At 43.7% G+C, this 23,730-nt stretch overlaps 1 protein-coding gene across 1 annotated transcript in view; it reads right to left on the reverse strand.

The window, feature by feature from the left end:
- Nucleotides 1-23,056, reverse strand: part of POPDC3 (popeye domain containing 3) — a 46,759-nt gene extending 23,703 nt beyond the window's left edge. The window contains exon 1 of the mRNA XM_056566219.1: nt 22,622-23,056. The gene's annotated coding sequence lies outside the window, so the exon portion shown is untranslated. The remainder of the gene's footprint in view (nt 1-22,621) is intronic.
- Between the last annotated feature and the right edge of the window lie 674 nt (nt 23,057-23,730).

Below are 23,730 nucleotides of genomic sequence, written 5' to 3' on the forward strand. Positions count from 1 at the left end.
AGGGAAGTTATGCTGGATATAGAGTCCCCCTTTAGGCTCCTCCCGATTCATCCGGAATGTTACCATCTGTTGAGCTGTTTGGCTGATGGGTTATTCTATTATGAAACCTGCTTACCCATGGGCTGTTCCATTTCGTGCCACTATTTCCGGTTGTTCAGCACTTTCTTGGAATGGGTGGTGCGTTATGAAACTGGTGTTCGATCCATCATTCACTACCTTGTTGATTTTTGTTGTTGCTTCGGGTGATACCCTGCAATGTCAAATGCTTCTCACTAGCAGGTTTGGTGTTCCACTGAGGGTCCTAGCACATGTTTGTCCTCTTGGGCATTGAAATTGATACTGTTTCTATGGTTTTCCGGCTGATAAGCTGTCCAGACTATTGAGTGTTATCAAAGGTTTCTGTTCCGTTAGAAAAGTTACTCTTAAGCATCTTCAGTCCCTGCTTGGTTTGTTGGTCATTGCCTGCCGCATTATGCCCATGGGCAGTTTTTTTTCCCAGTAGACTTTCCCTGGCCACAAAAAAGGTGTCTGTAGACCAGATCACCATATTAGATTTTTCTCCCCTCACAAAGCGGACCTGTTGGTGTGGCGGGACTTCCTGCAGCGCTACAACTGTCAAACTTACCTGCAGGCTTCTGAGGCCAGTAATGTGGAACTGTCCTTGTTCACTGATGCGGCTGCTTCAGTGGGTTATGGGGTGATTTTCGGTTCTCATTGGAGTGTCGATGCCGGCCCTAATAGCTGACATGCGGCCGGCTATTAACAAAGCAGGCAGAGGTGTCTAAAAGGGACATGTAAATATGCAAATGCTCCCTGGCGGTCCAGTGGGCTGTCTGTGGTATCCTTGGTGTCTGTGGTTCTTCATTTGATTGAGCCTAGGTAAGCAGGCTCAATCAAATGAGCACAGATCACACAGATCAATTAGGTTCTATGGAACTCCATTGATTTGTTTGAGGAATCTAATGATTCCTCCTAAAAGTCCCCTAAGAGGACTAATAAAGTGTAACAGTTAAATAAAAGTAGGAAGAAAAAAACACCCATTAACCCCTTCTAACCCCTTCCATATTAAAAGTTTAAATTACCCTCCTTATCCCATTTTCCATACAAAAAATATGAAAAAATTATAAAAATAAAAACATATTTGGTATCGCCACATGCGTAATTGTTCCAACAATTAATTATGTTTCTGATCCTGCACCATGAAAGGCGTAAACGCAAAAAAAAAAAAAAGCCAAGCACAAAAATTGACGACTTTGGTCACAACACATCCCCAAAAAAAATAAAAATAAAAATAAAAAACTATATAAAAAAAAGGGGGCTGGGCAAGGCATTTTCGGTTTTGTTTTTCAGCCAAGCACAGCCTAAATTTTCAATTTCGGGACAAAATTTCCCTTTCGGTGCATCCCTACTTTTTATACATTTTTTCATGGTATATGAAGTGACCAAAAATGCACAATTTTTTTTTTTTTTTTTTTTACATGTACGCCATCCACCATGCGGTTTAACTAACCTTATATTTTAATAGTTCGGACATATACGCATGCGACGATACCCCATATGTTTATGTTTATTTTTGATTTTATTTTATTTTTAAATGGGAAAAGGGGGTGATTCAAACTTTTTTTTTTTTTTTTTTAGAGGAGGGGCTTGTTCACATCTATTAATTTATTTTGCTATTTTTTTGTAGAAATAATAGCACTAACCCCTTAAGGACTCTGTTTTTTGCATTTTCATTTTTTCCTCATCACCTTCTAAAAATCATAACGCTTTAAATTTTGCACATTAAATTCCATATGATGGCTTATTTTTTGCGCCACCAATTCTACTTTGCAGTGACAGTCATTTTACCCAAAAATCCACGGCGAAACGGAAAAAAAATTCATTGTGCGACAAAATTGAAGAAAAAAAATGTCATTTTGTAACTTTTGGGGGCTTCTGTTTCTACGCAGTGCATTTTTAAGTGAAAATAACACCTTATCTTTATCCTGTAGGTCCATATGGTTAAAATTATACCCTACTTATATAGGTTTGATATTGTCGTAAATCATAACTACATGCAGGAAAATTTATATTTTAAAAATTCTCATCTTCTAACCCCTATAACTTTTAAATTTTTCCGCGTACGGGCCGGTATGAGGACTAATTTTTTGCGCCGTGTTCTGAAGTTTTTATCGGTATAATTTTTGTATTGATCGGACTTTTTGATCGCTTTTTATTCATTTTTTCATGATATAAAAAGTGACCAAAAATACGCTATTTTGGACTTTGGAAGTTTTTTGCGCATACGCCATTGACCGTGCAATTTAATTAATGATATTTTTTTATAGTTCGGACATTTCCGCCCGCGGCAATACCACATATGTTTATTTTTATTTACACAGTTTTTTTTTTTCATGGGAAAAGGGGGGCGATTCAAACTTTTATTAGGGAAGGGGTTAAATGACCTTTGTTAACTTTTGTTTTCCACTTTTTTTTTTGCAGGGAGCTATAGCACTGCACACACTGATCTCTTATGCTGATCACTGCAAAGCCATAGCTTTGCATGGATCAGCGAGATAGGGGCTCAATTGCTCAAGCCTGTAGCTCAGGCTTGGAGCAATGAAACCCAGATTGGATATGACTGAGCAAGGTAAGGGGATTTTATCGCGATGTCCCGATCAGCCCGACTGAGCTGCCGGGAAGCGTTTACTTTCACTTTCAGACGCGGCGGTCAACTTTGATCGCCGCGTTTGAAGGTTTAATAGCGCGCAGCACAACGATCAGTGCCGCGCGCTGTTAGCCCAGGGTCCTGGCTATGAATAGCAGCCGGGACCGACCCGGAGTGATGCGGGGTCACGGCGTGACCCCGTTTTAAACACTGGGACCGGGCTTAAGAGGTTAAGATGGAGGGGGAGGAGGGATAATGGCAAAAGGGGATCAGAGGGAGGGAGGATAATGGCACATTATTTCCCCCTCCCTCTGATTCCCTTTTGCCATATCCGATAATAATAGCACAAGGGATTAATATAGTAAAGGGGGGGGGGGAGTAATATGTAATACAAGGGGATTAATATGGAGGTTGGGGGGGGGGGGGGAGTAATGATTAACCCTCCCCCTCCATCTCTTGTGACATTATTCCTCCCTCTCTCTCTGATCCTCTTGCACCATTTCCCCCCCCCCCTCCATCTTAATTCCCTTGTGCCAGTATTCCCCTTTTCCTCTCATCCCCTTTTGCCATATTGGATAATAATGGTACAAGGGGATTAAGATGGAGGGTGGGGGGGGGAAATGGCACAAGGGGATTAAGATGGAGGGGGGAATAATGGCATAAAGGGATTAATATGGAGGGGGGGGGGGTTGATTATCCCCCCCCCCCCAAACTCCATCTTAATCCCCTTGTGCTATTATTCCCCCTCCATCTTAATGCGAATATTTATGCGAATATCGGCACTTCCAGGCTGGACACTGATCCCTCCCTACTTTTAGGTGAAGGAAATAATTGCGCATGTGCACTATGCAAATTTCATTACGAATTTTCGCATGGGGAAAAAAAAAAAAAAAGAATAAAAAATTTAATAAAAGATAATGAACATAGCGAATATGCGAATTTTGCAAACATACGACAAATATTCGTCAATATATTCGCAAAATATTGCGAATTCGAATATGGCCCCTGCTGCTCATCACTAATAACAAATATGTTAATAATCACACAGGTTATCAAATTTATTTAAATTGATTTAAAACCGTTAAATCCAAAGGCGTACACTATTGTTCAGAGGCAGATCCGGGCAGTGGCCTTGGGCTCTTTGAAATCCATGGAGTCTGCTGTTCTCTGCTCATCAGAAGGTTTCCAAGTCAGGCTGTTATAGTCTGAATAGGCTAATCAGCAGCCTGTGTGTCAGAATACATTGGTGATGTCATACACTGAACACTATAACTGTTTTGCACTGTAAAATGACCATTAGCTGTACTAGTAAATAGTTGCAATCATATCTCAGTTCCCCCAAAATTGGCATAGATTTAACTATTGCAAATGCACCTTTTTTTTGCCTCCTGAAACTGTGTGACACGATTTGCACCACATTTATTATGAAGTTTAAATGGGCACTGTCAGATACAAAAACTTTTGATATGTTGTAAAGCATGCAAAACCAATAGGTTTTGCAATTGCTTTTATAAGAAAATTTTCAGTATTTCATACTGAAAAAGACAGTCAAACAACTGCCCCCCTGCCTGCTTGGACACATACTAGTCCGGCTGTGTCCATGCATCATCACCTATGTCATGGACACACTTCCTTGATTGACAGCTGTGAGTGCAGGGCTCACAACTGGAGGAAAAATCCTCCCAATGTCAGCTTGTGTCCCGCTACTGTCAGTGAGGACAAGCTGGGAGTTGTAGTTTTGCTAATGCTAGGGGAGATGTGAGCAGACAGCATACTAAGGGAGGGGGCGGAGGCCTGCACAGTGAGGCCACGCCCCCTCCCTTTGAGAGGAATTCAGACTAGTGAGCTAAATTAAAAAAGTGTAATAAATAAAATAAATAAATAAAAGGTGCTAGACACATAAAAATTAGATGTATATGGTCAGGATTAGGTACTGAGTGATATATTTGAAAAAAAAAACAAAAAAACTTTGTTGGATCTGACGGGTACGCTTTCAACACTCTTCCACTGGGTCTGACAAAAAGGACATGACCTCAAAAAAAGGGGTATGGCTTTTTAAAAAAAAAAAAAAAAAAAAAAAAAAAGGTATATGACCTAAATGCACAAAAAAACGTTAACTTATGGTTGGTCTAAAGTTAAACTAGACAGTCTTCAGATAAACCAGATTTATCAATCAGCATGATACACATTGATAAGACTAAGTTTGCTCTGGCTAAAAAATAGCCAGTTTTGGGTAACCTGGGACATTTCCTATTACAGAGTGCAAAAAAACAGCATTCGTATGGGAGCTGTACAGGAAGTTCACTAAGCAGCAAAATTGAAATATTATTTGCATACTTTGTGATGAAGTTTCTCATAATCCTGGGTGACGATGAGTAATTCTATCCCTTTCACTATAAAGCTGTGTTTGCCAATTAGTCCTCAACTACGTAATGAACTAAATAAATCATAGTGAATCAGCCAGCCAATATTTTAACGCCATAATAATGAAAACCAAAAAGACTAAAATTATACATTAATTTACTAAATCTTTTTTACTTCTGGCACCAGTTGATTTGAAAGCGAAGTTGCAATATTTATGCTCTAAGCGGGTGCCTGGGTGGGTTTTCCCCCCTGTTGTGTAGTGGCCATTTGGCCTTTTTAGATGTTTTTAACGCAGCAACATTTACTTTTTAACTAAAGGTTAGGGTGCAGTCAATTTTTTTTGTTAAATTTTGCTCTTCATAGTGACCTTCCAAAAGCCATCATTTTTTACTTTTTCGTTGACATACTTTTTAATGGCATCCTTTAACCCGTTAAAGACGCAACATTTTTTAAAAAAAATTCCTCCTTGCCTTCTAATAGTCATAATATTTGCACCTACAGAACCATTTGAAGACTTGTTTTTTTGCATCACCAATTGTACTTTGTAATGACACCACTCATTTTACCACAAAATCTACAGCAAAACAAAGAACAAAAAATGTTGTGGTGCAAAAAATAAAATAAAATAAAAAAACTAATTTTTAAACTTTTGGGCCTGCAGAGCACAGGTGCCCCTCCTTCACTACACACAGAAGAGTACTTCTGATGGAAACCATTTTTCTTAGATGGATCCTGCAGCCTTGAGAGTGCTCTGCTACAATTACAAGCATGCACTGTCATCTTAAAGGGGTACTCCACCCCTGGCATCTTATCCCCTATCCAAAGGATAGGGGATAAGATGTTAGATCGCCGCGGTCCCGCTGCTGGGGACCCCAGGGATCGCCGCTGCGGCACCCCGCCATCATTACTGCACAGAGCGAGTTCGCTCTGTGCGTAATGACGGGCGATACAGGGGGACAGAGCAGCGTGACGTCATGGCTCGGCCCCTCATGACATCACCGTCCGTCCCCTTAATGCAAGTCTATGGCAGGGGGCGTGACGACCGCCACGCCCCCTCCCATAGACTTGTATTGACGGGGAGGGCTGTGACGTCACGAGGGGCGGAGCCATGACGTAACAATGCTCCGGCCCCTGTATTGCCCGTCATTACGCGCAGAGCTAACTCGCTCTGCGCAGTAATGATAGCGGGGTGCTGCAGCAGCGATCCCCGGGGTCCCCAGCAGCGGGACCCCGGCGATCTGACATCTTATCCCCTATCCTTTGGATAGGGGATAAGATGTCTAGGGGCAGAGTACCCCTTTAAGGGTGGCCAGCTGGCCAATTAGTTGCCTGCGCAAAACTTTGAGGGCAGATTGTCTGCTTGGGATTCTGTGCAGAAGATCCATCCACATTCCACAGAAGATCTCCCTGCATTTCAGGCGGAAAGACCAATTCTTGGCGGAAACCAACAACCAACTAGATGGCCAGAAACATTCGGCAGAATCAATTCTGAGCTTGTATTCGGAAAATCCGTTGTGCAAACCGTGCACGCTAGGGAATCTCTGCCCAGAGATCTTCCAGGTGGAGATTCTATTTGAAGCGGTTGCCAGCAAAACAAGCAGGCGCCTAGACCGCTTAGGAAGCACTGTCTTAATAGACTGCAATACATTTTACAATGGATTCCACTGAAAGAATAAACATTTTAATTCTTTTGTTGGAGTCTGAGGTGGGGATCGACAGATATTGATTTTTTAGAACAGATACCGATAACCTGTGAACTTTCAGGCCGCTAGCTGATAACTTATACCGATATTCCATGCATTTTAATTCCCCCCCCCCCCCCCAAATATCCTTGGTAAAGTGAGGGTGTGTGCAGGTATACCCTGATAAACTGTTTCTGCTGGCGCATTAAATCAATGAACTGCATCGGCTTTTGCGGGGCCAGAGACTGCCGCCGCCACCCGCTTCTCTCCCCCTGCCTGTCCTGGAGTCCTGAGTCCAACCACCGCCGCTGCCAGAGACCGCTGCCGGTGCCCCATTGCCTACCCCAACCCCGGTTTTATAATTACCTGTTCCCGGGGTCCGCGCTACTTATGGATCCTGCGGCGTCCTGCGCTGTTGCTGTGCGCTGTGCAATGACGAATTACATCCTCAACGCAACATCACCGTCAGTGGCTCAGCGCACAGTGACAGCTCAGGACGCCGCTGGAGCCAGAAGTAGCGCAGACCCCAGGAACAGGTAATTATAAAACTGGGGATGGGGGAGGCAATGGGGCACCGGCCAAAACCGTAATGGGTCAGAATTTTTAAAACCAGACAAGATGAGTAAATCTGGGCCAATGAGTTGTCTGAACTGCACCCCTGGGATGTAGCACTATGAGAAGTTTACACACAGTGATTTAGAGTCTTTGACTTCTTACCTTCATGCTTTCTGGATGCAGGTTCAGATTTCTCATCCATAGATGTCATTGATCAGAGATCACAGACTTAACAGGTCACTAAATTAATGTATATTGAGTTTTCATAGTGCTGCCTCCCAACATTACACACATCTGAGCAGCACATATATCTAATCGTACACTTCACCTCTTCTGGATTTTTTTTTTATTGCCCAACACTGGTAGAATATAGCTAGCAGAGCTACAGTTCCTGTCCCTTACCCTCCTACCAGGCTGTCTGTGCTCACATGTAAAACAAACCAGTGTGCACGAATCTCCTGCCATGCAATTCAGCACACTTTTTTAATGTTGTGGCTGATTACTTTCTAAGTCATATATAAGTTGAATCTATCATTTAATAAACTATCCTTGACACATGTTACTGGATTTGCTGTATTTGAAGATCATCCTTTAGTATAGAGTAAAGAATGCATAGTTTAATTTAAAAAATTGTCGTGAAAGAGATACAAATGCCTTGTTTACCATTGTGTGCCGCGAATGGGTTTAGGGAGACATTACTGCAGGCAAATGAGTGGTGTCATGCACTTAAAGTATCAAATACAGCAGAAGATGGATACATAGTATTACTGGCTGCTCTTGTACAATTTCCTTCAATCTCGCCTCATTTATTATTCATTCACAAATACTAGCAGGATCACAGAGATGTTCCAGACGGCATACAATTACCAGGCCTATGCGTAATACGAGTATAAGTTTTATAAGAGTATAAATTATCAAAGCTGGTCTTCGGTTAGATTCACACTTGCACGTTTTAATGTAGTTATTGACTAAAGTCATAGAAGCCAAGCAAAGGAGTGGCTTTTGCTTTAACAAAAAAAAACAAAAAAAAACACAACAACAACACACACACACACACTCTATGGGGGAGATTTATCAAAGCCTGTGCACTGGAAAAGCTGACCAGTTGGCCATAAACAACCAGATTCTATTTTTTGAAATTTTTTAGGTAGTAGCACAGTCTGCTCCATGTTGAGAGCTGTAGTACCTGCAGTTAGGGAAAGATCACAGCGGATGTCACTCCTGACACCCGCTGCGATCCTCCTGTATAATGTATAGATGCGGCCAGCCGCTCTTCTATGGTCCCCTGCACTGACGTATATATACACTTATTCATATTTCCCACAGAGAATTGTGATTGGTTGGAACCATCTGGCCAATCACAGCTCTCTGTGGGAAATATGAATAGGTGTATATATATACGGCAGTGCAGGGGACCATAGAAGAGCGGTCGGCCACATCTATACATTATACAGAAGAATCGCAACGGACCCGGGGCGATCTGTCAATTAGTACAAGAACTACTACTCCCATCATGGAACAGTGTGTGTTCCATGCTGGGAGTAGCAGTACCACCTAAAAAATAAAGAATAAAAAGTGAAAAACACCCACACACACTACATTTTTATTATTGTTGGCTATATTTTTAGTGTTCTGCCCGCCCACATAAGTTGATAATTAATAAAATTGTTGTTATATACAAGATACATTTTGTTGAAAAATTTTTTTTCCATCACTACTGTATCTTTTTTTTTAATGGTACCCTACGAAATTTTATAAAAAAAAAAAGGTATCTCCATCACTTTTTGGATGTCCAAAAGGGATTAAAAACCACCTGAAAAAACACCAAAGTTCAAACCCACATGGTGTTTTTCTTGGCATTTCTTTTTACTCCCATAGACTTCTATGGGAGAAAAATGCCACGATTTCAGGAAAAAAAAAAAAAACACCAGTGACTCAACATGCTGCAATTTTGCAAAACCGCCAAGGAGCTGAAAAATGGTTAAAAAAAAAAAAAAAAAAAAAGAGTGAAAAAACACAAAAGGATTAAAAAAAATAAATAAATAAATAAAAAACAAACAAACACCAAACTGAAAAACGGCAAGTGGAAAAATAATTTTGCGATTTCTCAATGACAATGATTTACAGCTAACATCTGGCCGCAGCGTTTTTGGCCAAAAAAAGCCATGCGGCAGAATTGGTGTTTTTCTTGGCATTTTTCAAAAAAGAAATAAAACAAGTAGAAACTTAGCCTTACTCTTTTATATCCACACACCCATTTGAGGGCTTGTTTTTTTGCGTGGCCAATTGTACTTTGTAATGACATCACTCATTTTACCATAAAAATTATTTGGATTTTGGCAAAACCAAATACCGTATTTATTGGGGTATACCACGCACCGGCCTATAACACGCACCCTCATTTTACCAAGGATATTTGGGTAAAAAAAAAGTTTTTTACCCAAATATCCATGGTAAAATGAGGGTGCGTGTGTGTGCATGCGTATACTCCGATACACCCCCAGGAAAGGCAGCGGGAGAGAGGCCGTCGCTGCCCGCTTCTCTCCCCCTGCCTTTCCTGGGGTCTAGAGCCCTGCTGCCAGCCCTTCTCTCCCGCTGGCTATCGGCGCTGCTGCCCGTTCTCTCCCCCTGACTATTGGTGCCGGCGCCCCATTGCCGGTGCTGATAGCCAGGGGGAGAGAAGCGGCGCCGACAATGGGGCAGCGGCGCCGACAGCCAGGGGGAGAGAAGGGGCAGCGGCACCCATTGCCGGCGACGCTGCCCCATTGCCTCCCCCCATCCCCGGTTGCATAATTACCTGTTGCCGGGGTCGGGTCCGTGCTGTTTCAGGCCTCCGGTGTGCGTGCCATGCGTCGTTGCTATGCACTGCACGGCGCGGCGCAATGACGAGTGACGTCTTTGCGCCGCACCGTGCAGCGCATAGCAACAACGCAGGGGACGCACGCCGGAGGCCAGAAGCAGCGCGGACCTGACCCCGGCAACAGGTAATTATGCAACCGGGGATGGGGGGAGGCAACGGGGCAGCGGCGCCGGCAATGGGTGCCACTGCCCCTTCTCTCCCCCTGGCTGTCGGCGCCGACAATGGGGCGCCGGCACCGATAGTCAGGGGGAGAGAACGGGCAGCGGCGCCGATAGCCAGGGGGAAAGAAGGGCCGGCAGCAGGGCTCTAGACCCCAGGGCAGGCAGGGGCAGAGAAGCTGGCGGTCTCTGCACCTGCAAAGCCGCTGCAGTTCATTGATTTAAAGCGCCCACTTTAAATCATTGAACTGCAGCGGCTTATCGGCGTATAACATGCAGGTAGACTTTAGGCTAAAAATTTTTGCATAAAAAGTGTGTGTTATACGCCGATAAATACGGTATATATTATTTATGTGGAGAAAGTAGAAAGAAAAACACAATTTTGTTCATTTTGGAGGGTTTTGTTTTCATACTGTACTTTTTACAGTAAATACTACATGTTTTATACATGTCAATACAATTAAAAGGATACCCATGCTTAGATGAGTTTCAATTAGGCTGGGTTCACACTGTTTTCTCCCATACGGGAGTGCATACGGCAGGGGGGAGCTGAAACCTCGCGCTCCCGTATGCCTTCGTATGCGCTCCCGTATGTCATTCATTTCAATGAGCTGGCCAGAGTGAAACGTTCGGTCGGCTCATTTTTGCGCTGTATGCACTTTTACAACCAGTCCTAAAACCGTGATTGACCACAGTTTTAGGTCCGGGGAAAAAGCGCATACAGCACAAAAATGAGCCGACCAGATCGAACGTTTCACTCTGGCCGGCTCATTGAAATAAATGACATACGGGAGCGCATACCAAGGCATACGGGAGCGCAAGGTTTCAGCTCCCCCCTGCCGTATGCGCTCCCGTATGGGAGAAAACGTAGTGTGAACCCACCCTTACTATACTACTTTTTTTTTTAAAACAACCAAATAAGCATGTTTAAAAATGCCCTGTTTTGATCAACTATAGCTTCATTTTTCCATTTAAAGGGCTGTGGTAGGGCTTATTTTTTCGCCGTGATCTGTAGTTTTTATCTGTACCACTTGTGTAGATGTGACTTTTTAATTGCTTTTTATTAAATTTTTTTGTAATGTAACAAAAAGCAGCAATTTTAGACTTTTTTTTTTACATTTACGCTGTTCACCGTAAGGGATCATTAACATTATTTTCTGGTACTTCGAACATTTAAGCATGCGCTGATACCAAAAAATATGTTTATTATTATTATTATTATTTTTTTTTAACACTTCTTGGGGTAAAATGGGAAAAAAGTGATTTAAACTTTTAATTGGGAAAGGGGCTTTTTAAAATTTTTCTGTAACTTTTTTTTAACATTTATTTTTCACTTTTTATGTCCCCATGGAGGACTATTTTTAGCAATCATTAGATTGCTAATACTGTTCAGTGTTATGCATAGACTGGTGGGGGGCCCCCTTCCATAGACTTGCATAGCGGGGGGGGGGGGGGGGTAACGTCACACGGGGGCGGAGTCGTGACGTCACGATACTCCGACCCTGTGGTCGCCACCCGGCTGTTTGTGAGCTGGCACCGCGGCGAAGCTCAAACAGGTGGGTGGTGAATACAAGATTGTGGGGGTCCCCAGCGGCAAGACCCCCGCGGTGAGACATCTTATCCCCAATCCTTTAGTTAGGGGATAACATGTCTCAGGGCCGGAGTACCCCTTTAAATACCAGGACATACATTTATGTACTAAGGGGTTAAAGAATACCTCTCATGATCTTGTTAAATGTTATAATCCTCCCAGTTCACTGCCCCCATCATGATAAACCACCCCCTGTCTTTATTTTTATTATTTTTTAGTTTTCTACCGTGATATTGCTCTGTATTATCTGCTCAGTCAGATTCACAGACTGGGAAGGGGCGTTACCCAACAGGCGTGACATCATCTGAAGCCATACAGGGGAGAACTTCCTGCCTCACTCTGCTACACAAGGCCCACCAGAGCAGTTCAGTGTGTGAGATGAGCTATTATTGGCATTTCTTAATTTTGGACTTCTGCCAGGCCAGAAGGAGTCCAAATTCTGTGCAAGTGAAAGGGGGGGGGGGGGGGGGGAGAATGTGCTCTGGACAGGAAGGGAGACACCTAGTGGCAGCTTTTTAAAAACACAAATAAAACATAGAAAACTTCATTTTTTTAAACAAAGTACATTAGAAAGATTTTTTATTTACCATAAGGAGTGCAATAGCAATATTTAGTTTTAATGAGAGTGCCCAGCTAAGTAGTTTTTTCCCATTGTTTTAAAAAGTACCTGTCCCCAAACTAACATTTTTATATATTGTTCCTTATGTAATTATAAGACACTTTCCTGTTTACTTGCTGTTAAAATTCTCAACCTTTAAAGTGATTGAAAAACAGCCACTAGGTGGTTCTGTTCCCTTGCTTAAGTCAAACAGTTAGTTTGGTCACCTCCCGGTCTAGCAGGAGACCAAACTCAGGAAGTGCATGCAGGGCATGGCGAGGTAAAGCGCTTGTAGGCTTCAGTGACATTGCGCCTGCGGGGGAATGCCCATTTTCTCCTGCCATGAGCTCACACAATGTGGGCAAGGGGAAAGGTATCATACAGAGCTTTTTTTTTTTTCCCAACTGTAAATTTTTTTAAAAGGATTTTTTTCATAAACCAGGGAATACAATAACAGTATAAAGCAAAAGAATCACAAGAATCAACAGCTATTGTGGGCAGCTACAATCAAAGGCATAAACAATCAGAAAAAATACAAATAAAAAGGAAGCAATCCTAGACAGGGAAATGATGACAAAGAAAGTCTAGGAAACCCAATCCATAAAGGAAAGAAGGAAAGGAAGAAGTAGAACAGTAATGCAACAGATTTAAAGGGGATAGGAGGGGGGGGGGAGAGAGAAAGAATGGTACAAAAAAAATACACCACAAGACAAAGAGGAAAGAGACAACAGGGAAAAAGAAAAAGATAAAGAATCTGAGAAAAATAAAGGAGAGAGGGAATAGCAGAGAGAAGGTAAGAGGAATGACTGACCGGGAATGGACTACGGGGGCTGACAGTCTACAAATCTGTCCCAAGGTTCCCAAAGATACAAACTGATGAATCGTATTATTGAGAGAGGCCGTTAGAGACTCCATTGAGCGAATCTCACGGATACTAGCCATCAGAGCATTCCCTTTGTCTGATGCCCACCCCTACATAACCGCTAAAAACTTGTGGGAAGGGAAACAACCAGAGACCTCTGTATAGAGGAGAAATAATGGCAAAACTGGTTGTAGTGGGTCTCCTCAGAGGAAGGGAGGTCCCATTGGGAGGTCAGTTGAGGAAAGGACAGAAGCGAACAAGAAAGAGGGTCTACAACATCAGCCCAGCAAAAAAAGCCACCTGGAGCCCCACTCCCAAACTATACCGGAGGTTAAACCTGGGGAAAAGTCAGGATGGTAGAGAAGGGACTGTAGAGGAGAGAAGGAAGAAAAAAGCCTAAAACCGCCTAGAACAATAATCCTACACATAGTGTGCAAATTACATGGGGCCCAGGGGTGGAAGTGGGGAGGACAGGGGGGGGGGGGGGGAAGACCAAAGAAGAATATTGGGGTGAACCGGAGCCAACCATATACCTTATATAATACTACAGCATAAAAAAACCAGTAAAAAAAACAAAAAAAACAAAAAAAAACAGACAATGACCCTAAGCACATAGACAAGACAAGAGTTGCTTAGGGACAAATATTTCAATGTCCTTGAGGGGTCCAGCAAGAGCCCTGACTTGAACCCAATAGAACAGGGGTCCTCAAACTACGGCCTGCGGGCCACCTGCGGCCCTTCGAGGACATTTATCCGGGCCACCGGGTGTTTTTGCTGCCACCGCTGCCTAAGGACATCCCTGTGTCCCGAAAGATGTTTTCGGGACACAGGGATGCCCCTGTTAACTCTCTGTGGCCCCGCGCTTACTTTAAAAATGCAAGGACCGCAGGGAGGTAGTGCACGCAGGGACCTCACTGATGTCCCATGCGTGTGCCCATAACAACGGAGCGCGGAGGAGCGGAGCAGCAAGTCGGACGTGCGCTGGCCAGCTTGGTTAGTGTTACCAGCGGCACGTCAGCTTCGATGCACTGTAGTCGGAGCACTGAAGTGGGGCAGTAAACAGGCATACAGCCTCCAGCCATACACTGTATGGCTGGATGCTGTATGTCTGTGGGGGAACATACTGTCAGCCTAATGTGGGGGGAACTATACTGCCAACTAAATGTTGGGGAACTATACTGCCAACCTAATGTGGGGGAACTACAACCTAATGTGGGGAAACTATACTGCCAACCTAATGTGGGGGGGGGGGGGGAACTACAACCTAATGTGGGGGGAACTATACTGCCAACCCAATGTGAGGGAACTACAACCTAAGGTGGGGGGAACTATACTTACTGCCAGCCTAATGTTGGAGAACTACAACCTAATGTGGGGGGGATCTATACTGCCACCCTAATGTGGGGGAACTATGCTGCCTACCTAATGTGGGGGGGGGGGGGGGGGGACTGCGCTGCATACTTTTTTTTTTTTTAAACTATAGTCCAGCCCTCCCAACGTTCTGAGGGACAGTGAACTGGCCCCCTGTTTAAAAAGTTTGAGGACCCCTGCAATAGAACATCTCTGGAGAGACCTGAAACTAGCTGTCCACCGACAGTCCCAATCCAACCTGAAAGAGCTTGAATGGTACCTCTCATTTGTAAAAAAAAAAAAAAAAAATTATAATAATATGTTATAGATTAGCCTGAATTGAACTGTACTTCTTAATATAATTTTGTGACTTTATTTGTTAAATTAACTCCTAAAAGATTGGCCACCAGGGGTCCTGCCTGTAGTGTTGCTTGTCTCCTGTAGCAGCCTGGCAGAGACAAAAGTCAGAAAATGCAGGTGGGACCTCAGCTCAGCACAGTGTATAGAGCTCAATATTCTCTTTCCCTTTGAGCTGAGTCATGGGCCCAGATTTATCAAACTGTGTGAGAGAAAAAAATAGAGTGATTTTCCTACAACAACCAATCACAGATCAGCTTTCACTTTACCACAGTTCGTTAGCTGAGCTGTGATTGGTTGCTGTGGGAAAATCACTCAATTTTTTCTCTCATAGTTTGATAAATCTGGGCCATGATGCCTATAGAGCTGAATATTGTGCTGAATATTTCTGCTCCCTTTCCTTCAGTGCATAGTGCTGAATATTTCAGCTTCACTGTAGAGTTCAGCGCTGAGAGGGGTGTGTGCGGCCTCAGCCAATCACAATCCATCTCCCACTAAACAGCTCAGTTGTACGTAGTAGAGTGAGCAAGAAAGTTCTCCTAGCAGGGTTTCAGGTGACTGTGCCTGTAGGAAATGCCCCTTCCCAGTCTGTGGAACTCACTGAGTGTGAGCAGAAGAAACAGAACAATATCAAGGTAGAAATCGAAAAAAAAAAAAAAGCAGAGGTGGTTTATTGTGATAGGGGGGGGGGGGGGGGGTGAACTGGGAGGATTAAAAAAAATATATATATATATATCAAGTACATGATAGGTACTCTTTAAGGGGATCTACAAAGAAAAATGGCATAACATCTTTAAATTCAGGTGTGCAAACATTGTGGCATCCTGCCCTTTGCGCTGTAATCTCTGCTCAAGGTGTTTCAACTAAGTAAAAAAGTGTTTTCAACTCAGTTTTAACCCCTTAAAGACCAGACTATTTTGGCCTTAAATGGGCACTGTCAGATTAAAAAACATTTTATATGTTGTACATCTTGGAAAAACATTAACCTTTCTTTCTAATATACCTAAAAAAAATGAATTTCCTTTTAAGAGAAATCATGGCTTTGTCCAAGCTGAAGCACAGGCATAGACAAAGTCCAGTAAGTGAGGATGGGCTAGCACTCCTCTGCGCTCTCTCTCCTGTCCCATAGGACTCCTCTGCGCTCTCTCTCCTGTCCCATAGGACTCCTCTGCGCTCTCTCTCCTGTCCCATAGGACTCCTCTGCGCTCTCTCTCCTGTCCCACCCTCACTTACTGGACTTTGTCCATGCCTGTGCTTTAGCTGGGACAAAGCCATGATTTTATAAGCCATGATTTCTTACGATGTATATTATAAAGGTAAATGTTTTGCCAATATGTAAACATCTAAAAAGTTTTTGTATCGGATAGTGCCCATTTAAAATATACCTCCGGGATGTAGGGATGTACAACTTATCCCCGCGGAAGCGGCAGCCAACACGCCCCCTACGTTCTATGGGAGAGCCGGAGCACTGCTTTCGGCAATCTCTGGCTTTGCCATAGAACTGCATAGGGGGGGGGGGGGGAACGTGTCAGCCGCAGCTTCGTGCTGTGGTCGAAAACGCTTGTTTCATGCATGGAGCCAAGGCTCCTTTGGGGAGATCGCAGGGGGCCCCCCCATCGGTCCTTTTAGAATTTTCGTTATTTTTCCTCCTTACCTTCTAATAGACATAACACTTTTATATTTCCATCCCCAGACCCATATGAGGGCTTGTTTTTTGCACAACCAATTGTAATTAAATCACTCATTTTACCATATAATGTATGGCAATGCATGCGGTTTGTTTTCCCACTACATACTTTATGGTGACAATTACAGGTTTTGTTTATTTTGTGGGTAAATACAATTAAAATGATATCCATGTTAAGATATGTTTCTATTACTGTACTACTTTTAACAAAACGCAAATTTATTTATTTTTTACATGTTTACGCTGTTCACAGTATGGGATCATTAATATTAAATATTATATTTTGGTAGTTTGGACATTTTGCTTGAGGCAGTACCAAAATTTTTTTTATTTTACGCTGTTTGTGTAAAATCGGAAAAAGAGCGAGGGAGGGGCTTATTCACAATATTTCATTAACTTTTTTTTTTACATTTCTTTCACATTTTTTATGTCTCCATAGGGAACTATTCATAGCAATCATTAGATTGCTAATACTGTGTTATGTATAGGTGTTAAGGTTATGCATTGTTGCAGATGCCGTTATCAGCATTGTTCACAGCATTTGAGGGGTTAATGGTAGACAATTGCAGCCGGGACCTGCCGTGCATGAAGCGAGCACAACTCCTTTGCTCGCTTCATGTACAGGACATAAATGTACGTCCTGTCGCATTAAGTACCAGGGCACCAGGAGGTACATTTAAGTTATATGTCCTTAAAGTGTTAAAGTGTTAATTTGCATTTTTTTGAGGGAACCATGAATGCCAATATGCATTGTGACATACTGAAGCATTCAGAAACTGGTATTGCAACATGATAATGACCCCAAACACACCTCCAAGAGGACCACTGCCTTGCTAAAGAAGCTGAGGGTTAAAGGGTTACTCCGCTCCCCAGCGCCCGAAACATTGAGTTCCTAACACTGTGTGCAGGCTTCCGTGTGCACACCCGCCCCCTCGTGACGTCACGGCCTGCCCCCTCAATGAAAGTCTATGGGAAGACTTGCATTGAGGGGGCGGGCTTGAACACTGAAGTTTGCACACAGCGTTAGGAACTCAATGTTCCGGACGCTGTGGAGCGGAGTAACCCTTTAAGACTGGCCAAGCATATATCCAGACCTAAACCCTACTGAACATCTGTTGGGCATCCTGAAATGGAAGGTTGGGGAGCACAAAGAGGGGCATTTACAAAGAGTGGTGCAAATTCTTGACTATTTTAGAGCACAAACGTTGCTGGAATGGTTGCGGACGTGTGCCAAATTTATCAAACAGCGCATAGACTTTGATAGATTTTCACTGTTGCAACTTCTAAAAAAGTCACAGATTTTGTACGGACGTACTACTTGTGTGAAAAGTCGCATATACCCTGACTCAAAAGTCGCACAGAAAATGTAGGGCAGGGCTGACTTGACCTGAAAAACCATCTATTTCTAGGATTGTGCAACAAACAGCCGCTGATTTCAGGACTACACTGCGCATGTGCTGTTTTCCTGTCTACACCCGGAAGCTGCTTCAGCGCAGTGGAGTTCATCAGCGGGGAGGAGAGGGAGAACATGAATATTCATAAGCCGAGCAGTGCTGCGGGCCGGGCAGGTGTTCTGTCACAGTGCCAGATGAAGGCAGTAACCACACCCGTGCCAGTTACCAGCTAATTTGTATATCAAGAAGAAAGAAGTGAACGGCGAGGCGGATCCGGGCATAGTATGCATCAAACTGATCAGCGTCCCCCGCACTACCAGCCAGTACTGCTCGTTAGTGCGAGGGGAGCAAGCCGACAGTTTTCCTTTAAATGTCTTGCACCCCAGTGGCAACCTGTGAAGTTTTGGTAGACTCCAAGCCCAAGAGGCTTAAAGAAATAAAATGTAGAAAAAAAAAAAGTATCCCATATCCAGAGACTAGGGGACAAGTTTTAGATTGTGGGAAAGTTTCAACCATTATGACCCCCCCCCCCCCCCCCCGGGAACAGGGTGTGTCACCTCCTGCACAAAGCGGCGACCGACACGCCCCCTCCCCTATGTATCTCCATGGGAGGGACGAATATAGCCCATTATTTTTTATGGGGATACATACCTCAGTTCACACTGTAAATTGCAACACATATTTTTTGAGTGTACTTTTCAAATGTTCCTGAATAAGTGACACATGCATAAGGAATGCAGGATGCAGATTGCCCCAATTTAAACTGGCTAATCTGCATCCAAAACGTGATAAAAATTCCCAAGTATAGAAAGTATAAAGGACGACACACGATCATAAGTTAACAGGTCCTGCACCCAGGGAGTCTGAAGAACATGAAGCTGCTAATCAGTTAAAGGGGTATTCCATGAAAAAAAAAATTTTTTTTTCATATCAACTGGCTCCAGAAAGTTAAACAGATTTGTAAATTACTTCTATGAAAAATCTTAATCCTTCCAGTACTTATCAGCTGCTTAAATTGAGTTGTTCTTTTCTGTCTGACAGTAGTGCTCTCTGATGACACCTCTGTCTGTCTCAGGAACTGTCCAGAGCAGGAGAGGTTTACTATGGGGATTTGCTGCTACTCTGGACAGTTCCTGAGACAGACAGAGGTGTCAGCAGAGAGCACTGTTGTCAGACAGAAAAGAAAAACTCAATTTAAGCAGCTGATAAGTACTGGAAGGATTAAGATTTTTTAATAGAAGTAATTTACAAATCTGTTTCTGGAGCCAGTTGATATAAACAAAACAAAACAAAAAAAAAAAAATAATCAACTTTACAGAGGTCTTCTGAGTCTGTCCTTCCATCTCTCCAGTATCTCCTGTTCTGAAAGTCTGGGAATGGTGGCCCAGGGGGAGAACAGGAAGGTTAAATTCTGCTGCCATCTGGGTACAGGGCAGGTGAGAAGAAAAGGGTGTTAGGAAATCAGCGACACAAAAAGACGAGGTATAGATATAGGTCCCACATCAGACCACGCTTGGCGTCGTGTCTCACCAAGCATAATTATTTGTGGCAATAATTCTTGGCGAATATTAGGGACAGTGCTTTTTTCCCTAACAGGATCTATGTGGCTACATACCATGGGCCTTTTTCCTTACAGGAATGTTAGGTTACAGCCTTTTCTCCACATGAATCTCATTGCCATTGCCTATATTACTATTTACCTGTGTGGTGACCTTTTACCACACTATTATTGTTGTGGTCTGAATTATCATGCTGAATAATTATACCTCCCTGATGACATCATTTAATCTGTAGTGGCAGAAACGCGTTGGTGGAATTTGTTTGTAAATAGCTTGTGATGGTGCATGATTGGGCTGGCAGGGCCCTGCAGAACCCTAACTGTGCGCACACTTGAACTTAGTAAATGCTAATCATAGCTCGACCATGGCTTTGTTTTATCTTTTAAAGGTGGCGGAATCACATTGACACCTGTTCAATATAGATTTTTTACTGATTACATTAAAAGTTATATTGTAGGTACACCTTGAGCCCTTTTTTGGTTGATCTGTTAGGAAGTCAGTGCTGCTATTGTTGGTAGAAGGGGTTGGAAAAGGACATTCTTCTGCCAGTGGGTGATGGGTGGGAAAAGGGGCAGTACTGCTGCCAGTGGGTGATGGGTGGGTAGAATGGAGACAGTACTGCTGCAAGAGGTGTTAGGTGGAGAAGGGGACAACATTGCTGCAATGTGGTGCTTGCCATCACTGGAGACTATTTTTTGAAGCACTGTGGAATTTGTTTAGTGCGGCATTATATTTGATCAACACGGTAGGAGATATACTTTGTGCTGCACTGTAGTATTTGTCTAGCAGTGTTAGTCTGGGTTCACACCACGTTTTTCAAATACGGTTACCGTATACGGTTTTCCGCTAAAAAACGTATGGCAAAAACCGTATGCAACCGTATGACTCTAAATATGTTTTTTCCCCATATACGGTTCCAAAACGTATGTACGGTCCTATATGTTTGCATCCGTTTTTGCTATTTTGTTGGAATTAGTTTTCAAGCAATTTAATAAAGTTACTATTGTGCTATTGAAATTCCTTCTGCGCATGTGTCAACTCCAAAAACGGATTAGAAAAACCGTGTGCAACCGTATTCTGAAATTCTGTGTACGGTCCTCATAGACAACAATGTTAAAAGAACCGCTTACGGTTCGCATACGGTTTTCTAACCGGAGGCAAAAACGTGGTCGACAGCGTTTTTGCCTACGGTTGAAAAATCGGCAAAACCGTATCCGAGGCAAAACGGATACAACCGTACACAACATTTGGAATACGGTTTACAATGCATTCTCTATGCATAAGTTTTTTTGCGGAAATCCGTACACAGTTACCGTATTTTAAAATCGTCGTGTGAACCCAGCCTTAGAGAGGTATTTTATGCTATACTGTGGGATTTGGTTCGTACCTGCTGGAGAGATATTTTGTGCTGCACTTGTATTTGGTATTGCAAGGGGGTATTTTGTGCAAAGCAGGGTGCTATTTGGCTGCCACAGCTGCAGGTGGTATGGGTGCTGCACGGTGGTATTTGGCACTGCAGCGATGCAATAAGAAGCAATGCAGGTTTTGTCATTTGGAAAAACATTGTTCACACCTATGTTGGAACCTGTTTAATATTCCATAAAAAAATAAAAAAGGTATACAGTGTTATTATGTCTGGTACATTATCAGATGCTGTGACAGAAACCCAATGGTCGCCTTTGTTGGGGCAGAACATAAACAAGGCCTTACGCCCGGATAAGTTACGCTATATTCACACGTCAGATTTGTTATAGAAATCAGTTCCAGACTAATAGGATTGTTCCTGCATTATGTGCACAGGATATTTCAACCCCAATAAAACACTGCAGAAATGTAACAAATCTAAGTGTGAACATATCTTAAGACAAATTCAGCTTTGCAACATTGGCTAAAAATGGTGTCATTCTTCTAACTAGATAAACGAGCTGGACAGACAAAGCAAGGTGACACCTGCGATACCTGACTGTGGGGGGTGTCGAATGTTGCGGCTGAGAACCCCTTCCTTATATTTTGCTTTTGTTGATGTGATTAGAGATGAGCGAACTTACAGTAAATTCGATTCGTCACGAACTTCTCGGCTCGGCAGTTGATGACTTTTCCTGCATGAAATAATTCATCTTTTAGGTGCTCCGGTGGGCTGGAAAAGGTGGATACAGTCCTAGGAGACTCTTTCCTAGGAATGTATCCACCTTTTCCAGCCCACCGGAGCACCTGAAGGCTGAACTAATTTATGCAGGCTAAAGCCATCAACTGCCGAGCCGAGAAGTTTGTGACGAATCAAATTTACTGTAAGTTCGCTCATCTCTAGATGTGATCTTTCAGCAGAGGGGCTTTTACAGGTAAGAGCAGTAAAGGGACTTCAACCTGCGGACCTCCAGATGTTGCAAAACTACAACTCCCAGCATGCCCGGACAGCCAACGGCTGTCCGGGCATGCTGGGAGTTGTAGTTTTGCAACATCTGGAGGTCCGCAGGATGGAGACCACTGCTCTATACCATGTGGCTGTGGGGGGCTGTGTGGAAAGCCCCTTGGTTTACAGCTGTGATGATGTTTCAGCAGAGGGGCTTGTACAGGGGAGGTTTAGATTGACCATGTATAGACCCCCTTAGCTGCTGCTCTTGCTCCTAGGACCCCCCACTGTTCAGCAGTTGCAGGGGAGTTTATATCCCTTTGATGTCCATTGATCAGTCTGGACCTATCATTTATAGTAGCTGGGGAGCCCCTTTAATAAGACTACATGTGATCCATCAGTGCTATCTCCTCCAGATCATAAATAGGAAACAACCCCGCAGCTGTGCAGAGTGAGGAGCTGCTCTCCTGAGGTGAGATGTCACCAGGGACCGAGCTACCAGTCCCGGAGATCACCCGGGAGCCCCGCACTGTCAACGCCTGTACACCGCAAGACCTGAGTGAGGGCAGAAGTTGGGCTGAGCCCCGCCGTCCTCCCCGCTCCTTACCTGGCTCTGCGGTGCGTTCGTCCCGGGAAAGTTTGTCAGTCAGGAGCCGGGAAGACGTGACTAAAATAGGCATGAAGATGGGAGGCTGCAGCCGGGAGCAGCGAACATTCCCCTTCCTAGCAGCAGCTCCCTCACTACGGGGGGAGGAGGAGGAGGAGGAGAGACGGACAGGGACAGCGGGAGGAGGGGGAGGAGGACGTTTAAGTGACGGCAGGGACAGTGACACCCCACGTGTGAGCAGTGGCCGGGCACAGCACTGAGGGATCGAGTTACACTCAAACGGCTCTAGTGTCACACTGGGGAGTGGTGCCACTGCCAGTTAACCCTGTCCGTTGTGAAGTGGATTTTGTGTCATGATCTACTCAATTTATTTATTTTTTGTTACACACTGACTTTTTCAGGCTTCAGATTGGAAGCAGTATCCCCTTTTGTGCATTAAATGGAAAAAGTAGATACATTCTTAATTCTTTATCTTGCAACAGTAAGGCACTGTTTACACTATGGAAATTTCATTTACAGTAGCCTTCCCTGGAATAGTGGCTTAATGTTCACAACAATTTGCCACTAGAGATGAGCGAACTTACAGTAAATTCGATTCGTCACAAACTTCTCGGCTCGGCAGTTGATGACTTTTCCTGCATAAATTAGTTCAGCTTTCAGGTGCTCCCGTGGGCTGGAAAAGGTGGATACAGTCCTAAGAGACTCTTTCCTAGGACTGTATCCACCTTTTCCAGCCCACCGGAGCACCCGAAAGCTGAACTCATTTATGCAGGAAAAGTCATCAACTGCCGAGCCGAGAAATTTGTGACGAATCGAACTTACTGTAATTTTGCTCATTTCTATTTGCCACATCAATTAAGTGCTAACCCATTCACTATAGCATAGAGCCGGACAAAGCATGTAGTTTCTGGGCCCCCGATGCAAAATCTGCAACAGGGCCCCATATGTCAAATATATTACTGGTCTCTAAAGAGGCAGATGTGCTTTGGGGCCCCCTTAGGTACAAGGGCCCTGGTGCGACTGCTACCTCTATGGATACGCCTCTGCTTGCAGATTCCGCAGGATCTTTTTAATAGGAATCAATAGCGGCACCTCAACTACTCCAAATA

The sequence above is a fragment of the Hyla sarda genome, chromosome 3 (assembly GCF_029499605.1).
Source record: "Hyla sarda isolate aHylSar1 chromosome 3, aHylSar1.hap1, whole genome shotgun sequence".
Classification (NCBI taxonomy): Eukaryota; Metazoa; Chordata; class Amphibia; order Anura; family Hylidae; genus Hyla; species Hyla sarda.